The sequence below is a fragment of the Haemaphysalis longicornis genome, unplaced genomic scaffold, assembly GCF_048455015.1.
Source record: "Haemaphysalis longicornis isolate Haplotype H1 unplaced genomic scaffold, Haemaphysalis longicornis Haplotype H1 scaffold_1, whole genome shotgun sequence".
In the NCBI taxonomy this organism is placed as follows: domain Eukaryota; kingdom Metazoa; phylum Arthropoda; class Arachnida; order Ixodida; family Ixodidae; genus Haemaphysalis; species Haemaphysalis longicornis.
In genome coordinates this window covers 154,559,678-154,566,275 of record NW_027526203.1, presented here as the reverse complement: position 1 = coordinate 154,566,275, position 6,598 = coordinate 154,559,678, and the positions used below count along the sequence as shown (strand labels likewise).

The window sequence follows — 6,598 nt, the reverse complement described above, 5'->3', positions numbered from 1 at the left end:
TCCACCAGCGACTTACTGAGTGCAGCGTTTGCAAGTTGTAAGCTCCAACACCGTTTCTCTGAATGATACATTTTCATATACTCAAATATTGTGGGGTCAGTTCTGCCTTGTTCTATAAGCAACCCTTGCCGTTCTGCAAACAGGCCATTGCGTGCATCCACCATCCAGCAAGGAGGACAGGTGTCCCCAAGTTGGACTGTTGAGAGAGCTGCGCTCACAGTGGTAAGTTACAAGATCTACCCAACTCCGGTGGGATCAGTTCTGCCTTGCACTGACTGCAACCATCTTTCCTTCTGTCAGCAGGCCATCCCATGCATTCGTCTTCCAACCAAGCAGCAACGTGGTCCGCACATCCAACTATCTTGAGTTCAGCGCACACAACTGGTAAGCCACAACATCGATGCTCTGCATGAGGGAATATCGGTCTACCCAAAATCCGTGGTGCCAGTTCTGCCTTGTGGTGACTGCAACCCACTGCCTTTCTATATGCCATCTACGCCATGCATCCATCATCCATTTACGCAGCACCGGTGTCCGCACCGACTGCCGAGAGTGCAGAACTCGCGAGTGGTACACCACAAAAATAGCTCAGCATGATGCCTTTTATGATCTAGTCAAATGGTGGAACTTTTCTGCTTTGTACTGATTGCAACCGAATGACTTTCTCTCAGCCGGTCATTGTAAGCGTCCATCATACAGCCAACTAGCACGTGAGTATGCACGAGCTCCTGTTCAGAGTGCGGCTCTACCAAGGGGTAAGCTGGAAAACCTTTGCGCTGTGATGCATTTTATGGTACATGCAATAACTGCGGGAGATGTTTTGCCTTTCAGTGACTGCAGCCAACAGCCCAGTTGCAGCATGCAGTTTCATATTATGCAGTTTTCTTAAGCAGGGCAGCCCATTTATTCGACATCCAGCCAAGGACAACCAGGGTCCGCCTCAGCAACTGTCCGTAATGGAGTGTTTTCAAAAGGTAAGCAACAAAACAGCCTCTTTTAATGATGCATATAATGGTATACCCGAATAATATAGGGTTACTTCTGCCCTGTTCCAGTTACAAATAGTGCCTTTCTGTTATCAGGCCACCCCATTCCTGCACCTTTGAGCCGAGAAACACCACGGTCCGAACCAGCGACTTCCATTGTGCAGCCTTTTCAAGTGGTAAGCTGCAACACTGTTTCTCTGAATGATTCATTTAATGATATATCCAAGTATTGTAGGGTCAGTTCTGCCTAGTTAAGTTTTCAACAATTCCCTTGCTGTCCTTAGGCCACCCATGTATCCATCATCCAGCCAAGGAGCACTGGGGTCCATTCCAGCAACTTTCCAGTGTGCAAGACTTCCAAGAGGTAAGCTGCAAAACAGTGGCTCTGCATGATCCATTTTACGATCTACGCAGTGCTGTTGGCTGTATTAAAGGGTCAGTTCTGCCTTGCTATTTTTGCAACCGCTGCCTTTCTGTCGTCAGGCCGCACCAAGCATCCATCATCCACCCATGAAGCACCACGGTCGAGACCAGCGACTTGCAATGTTCAGCGCTTTGAAGGGGCAAGCCACAACGCAGTTTCTCTGAATGATGCATTTTATCATATACCCGTATACTGTAGGGTCAGTTCTGAATTGTTCTTTTTGCAACCATTGCCTTTGTGTCTTCAGGCCACCACTTGAATTCATGATCCAGCCATGGAGCACTGGGTACGGTTCGAGCCACTCGCGAGTGGGCAAGGATTGCTAGTGGTAAGTGGCAATGCTGTTTACCTGAATGAAAAATTTGATGATCTACCCAACGATATTTGGGTCTTTTCTGCCTTGCACTGATTGCAAAAAATTGTCTGTCGGTCAGCATGGTAACCAATGGACCCTTCATACAGAAAATTAGCACCGTGGTCTGCACCAGCTACTGTCCACAGTTCACTGCTTCTAGAAGTAAGCTGCAATACACTTGCTCTGCATGATTAATGTAATGATGTACGCGATAACTTTTGGGTACTTTTTCCCTTGCATTGATTGCAGCCATCTGCCTTTCAGCTGCCAGCCCATTTGTTAAACATCCAGCCAAGGAGCCGCAGGGTTTGCTACAGCGAATGTCCAGAGTGCTGCATTTTCGGTGTAAGCTATAGCAGCACAGTTTCTATGAATGATATATCTTATTATATAGCCAAATATTACAGGCTCAGTTCTGCCTTGATATTTTTGCAAACACTGCTTTCCTGACCTCAGGCCACCCCAAGCAACCATCATCCTGCCAAGAAGCACCACGGCCAGAACAGCGACTTTCACTGCGCAGCATTTTCAAGGGGTAAGCCGCCACATAGTTTCTCTGAGTAATGCGTTTTATCATTTACCCATTTACTGTAGGGTCGGTTCTGACTTGTTCGTTTTGCAACCATTGCCTTTGCTTGTTCAGGCCACCACTTGAATTCATGATCCAGCCATGGAGCACGGGGTACGGTTCCAGCGACTCGCGAGTGGGCAAGGATGGCTAGTGGTAAGCGGTGATGCAGTTTCTCCGAATGATGAATTTTATGATCTACCCAACGATATTTGGGCCTTTTCTGCCTTGCACTGATTGCAAAGAATTGTCTGTCTGTCAGCAGGCTAACCAATAGACCCTTCATACAGCAAATTAGCACCGTGGTCTGCACCAGCTACTCTCCAGAGTTTACCGCTTCTAGAGGTAAGCTGCAATACATTTGCTCTGCATGATTTGTTTTATGATGTACGCGATAACTTTGGGGTACTTTCTCCCTTGCATTGATTGCAGCCATCTTCCCTTCTTCAGCTGCCAGCCCATTCGTTCAACATCCACCCAAGGAGCCGCAAAGTTTGCACCAGCGAATGTACAGAGTGCTGCATTTTCAGTGTAAGCTGCAACAAAGTTTCTCTGAATGATATATTCTATTATACACCCAAATAATAAAGGGTCAGTTCTGCCTTCCTATTTTTGCAAATACTGCTTTTCTGTCCTCAGGCCACCCAAAGCATCCATCATCCAGATGAGAAGCACCACGGTCAGACCAGCGAATTGCACTGCACAGCGTTTTGAAGTGGTAAGTCGCAAGAGTTCCTCCGAAAGATGCATTTTATCATATACCTATTTTGTAGAGTGTGTTCTGACTTGTTGTTTTTGCAACCATTGCCTTTGTGTCTTCAGGCCACCACTTGAATTCATGATCCAGCCATGCAGCACGGGGGACGGTTGCAGCGACTGTCGAGTGTGCAAGGATTGCTAGTGGTAAGCGGCAATGCAGTTTCCCCGAATGATGCATTTTATGTTCTGAGCAAAGACTGTGGGGTCTTCAATGTCTCGTACTGACTGCTACCAACTGCCTTTCAGCAGGGTAACCCTTGGTTCCATCACACAGCCAATAAGAACCGTCGTCTCCACCAGCTACTGTCGAGTGCAGTGCTTCTAGAGGTGAGCTACAATACATTTGCTCTACATAATTTGTTTTATGATGGACACGATGACTGTGGGGTACACTCTGCCTTGCACTGATTGCAGCCAGCCAAATCTTTTAACATGCATCCAAGGAGCACCGTGGTTCGCACCAGAGACTGTCCAGAATGCAGTGTTTTCAAGTGGTAAGCCGTAACAGAGTTCCTCTGAATGATGCGTTTTATGATATAACCAGATACTGTAGGGTCTGTTCTGACTTATTCTTTTTGCAACCAGTGCCTTTCTGTCTTCAGGCCACCACTTGCATCCATAACCGAGGCATGGAGCAAGGGGGACTGTTCAAATGAGTGTCAAGTGTGCAAGGCTTGCAAGTGGTAAGCAGCTATCCAATTTCCCTTAATGATTCATTTTATGATATTCCCAAGGACTTTGGGGTCTTTCCCGCCTTGCACTGATTGCAATCAACTGCCTTTTGGTTTCGGTCGGCAGGCCACCTTATGCATTCAACATACAGCCAATTTACACACTGGTCCGTACCAGCTAATGCTTTTAGTGCAGAACTTTGATAGGTATGCTGCAATAAATTTTCCTTGCATGATGCAGTTCATAATACACCCAAAAATTGTATGTTGAATTCTACCTTGTTTTAGTTCCAACTACTCCCTTACTGTCGCTAGGCTGCCCCATGCATGCATCGAGGCAAGTACCACTGTCTGCACAAGCGGCTTCCAGAGTGCAGCGTTTTGTAGTGGTAAGCGGAAACACAGCTTCTTTGAATGATGAATTTTATTATCTAACCAATGACTGGTGGGTCTTCTATGCCTCGTACTGATTCCTACCGATGGCCTTTCTCAGCAGGCTAAACCTTGATTAATCATACAGCAAATTAGCACCGTGGTCTGCACCAGCTACTGGCCAGAGTTCACTGCTTCTAGAGGTGAGCTGCAGTACATTTGCTCCGCATGGTTTATTTTATGATGTACGCGATAACTGTGGGGTATAATCTGCCCTGCACTGATTTCTGCCAACAGCCCTTCTCTCAGGTGCCAGCACGGTCTTTCAACATCCAGCCAAGGAGCCACAGGGTTTGCACCAGCAAATGTCCAGAGTGCTGCATTTTCAGTGTAAGCTGCAACACAGTTTCTCTGAATGATATAACTTATTATATAGCCAAATATTACAGGGTCAGTTCTGCCTTGATATTTTTGCAAACACTGCTTTCCTGACCTCAGGCCACCCCAAGCAAACATCATCCTGCCAAGAAGCACCACGGTCAGAAAAGCGACTTTCACTGCGCAGCATTTTCAAGGGGTAAGCCGCCACAGAGTTTCTCTGAGTGATGCATTTTATCATTTACACATATACTGTAGGGTCGGTTCTGACTTGTTCGTTTTGCAACCATTGCCTTTGTGTCTTCAGGCCACCACTTGAATTCATGATCCAGCCATGCAGCACTGGGTACGGTTGCAGCGACTCGCGAGTCGACAAGGATGGCTAGTGGTAAGCGGCGATGCATTTTCCCTGAAGCATTTTATGATCTACCCAACGATTTTGGGGTGTTTTCTGCCTTGCACTGACTCCAACCAACTGCTCTTCTGTTGGCAGGGCATCACATGTCGTCTTCCTCCAACCAAGCAGAACTGGGGTCCGCACCAGCGATTGTTTAGAGTTCGCCCCGCACGGGGCACCATGAGCAATCTTGGTGACAATGTTGGCGACACCGCGGAATCCGAGCCCCCAAACATAAGCAGGATCCAACCGTGGCGATGTGTTGTGATGTGAAGGGTAGAAACCTCAAACAGTGGCCGTCGGAGCCCGGGTCAAGCTCCGGCAGATGGGCTCTCTGCCTGTTTACCAGGCAGGGAGCTCCGGGACATCTGTCTGTATCAGGGTAACCCGAGCGAAGGAAGTACCCCCGTCCCCTGCTTCTATACTAAGCTATATGGCATTTTCTAAACACAAACCCAAGTGTGATCGGCCGCCGAAAAGGGGCCGCACCAAAGTTTCTTTCCCACCACTTCCTAACTTGACTCCTCCGAAACCGAACTTCCCTCGCTCTTGGTGATGTAAACTCGAACGCCAGTAAACTCGAACCATCATCATCATCATCATTATTTAGAGTTTGGTGCTCGCAAGTGGTAAGCCACAACAGTTCCTCTGTGTGATGCCTTGTATGATCTACCCAACACAGTTGCTGTGCAGTTGCTCTGTCAGTAAAAGGCAGAACTGACCCCGAAGGTTGGGTAGATAATGAAGCGCATCATGTGGAGTAACTGTTGTGTCTTTTTGTGAGCTCCTCACTATGGACAGGGCTGGTGTGGCCCCAGTGTTCCCGGTGAGGCTCCGCTGCCATTCTGTCATCAGGCCACACCACTCGTTCTTCACCCTGGCCCTTTACACCAGCCGTGCTCAGGCTTTAAATGTATCCGTGTTCCCTCCTCGTCAAATACCTTGTGTTTGGCGCTCCTTGCCCATGTCGGCCTTGCACCAGTAAACTCGAACCATCATCATCATCATCGTTTAGAGTTCGGAGCTCGCAAGTGGTAAGCCACAACAGTTCCTCTGTATGATGCCTTCTATGATCTACCCAACACAGTTGCTGTGCAGTTGCTCTGTCAGTAAAAGGCAGAACTGACCCCGAAGGTTGGGTAGATAAACAGCGGATCATGTGGAGTAACTGTTGTGTTTTTTTTGTGAGCTCTGCACTATGGACAGGGCTGGTGTGGCCCCAGTGAGGCTCCCTTGCCATTATGTCATCAAGCCACCCCTTGCAATCATCATACAGCCAAGCAGCACCGCAGTCCATTACAGGAACTGTCCAGTGTGCAAGACTAAACCGCTATGCAGTTTCTCTGAATGATGCATTTTAGGATCTACCTAAAGACTGTGGGGTGGTCTATAGCTTGTAGTGATTGCAACCAGGCTACCCCGTGGGTACATCATACAGCCAATGAGCAGCGTGGTCTCGATGATGATGATGGTTGGTGTTTAATGGCGCAAGGCCAACGAGGGCAAAGAGTGCCAAAACAGTGGTTAGGTATGAAGGATGTAAAGGTAAACTCTAAAATCGTTTAACAAAACAAAAGTAAAATCAATAAACGACAATGAGGATGGCTGATGTAAAAGGCCAGGTTGTGATGGTGCATGGCATGAAATAAGGTTTAAAAAAAATACGCGTGATAGGAAATGGGGTGTAA

General features: G+C 47.6%; 1 long non-coding RNA gene across 1 annotated transcript; it reads left to right on the top strand.

Annotated features, from left to right (window-relative positions):
• Positions 1 to 2,972: 2,972 nt before the first annotated feature.
• LOC144166679 (uncharacterized) lies at positions 2,973 to 3,419 on the top strand. Its single transcript, XR_013321724.1, has 3 exons — positions 2,973 to 3,051; positions 3,156 to 3,236; positions 3,339 to 3,419. It is a non-coding gene; the product is annotated as an uncharacterized LOC144166679 (long non-coding RNA).
• Positions 3,420 to 6,598: the final 3,179 nt, after the last annotated feature.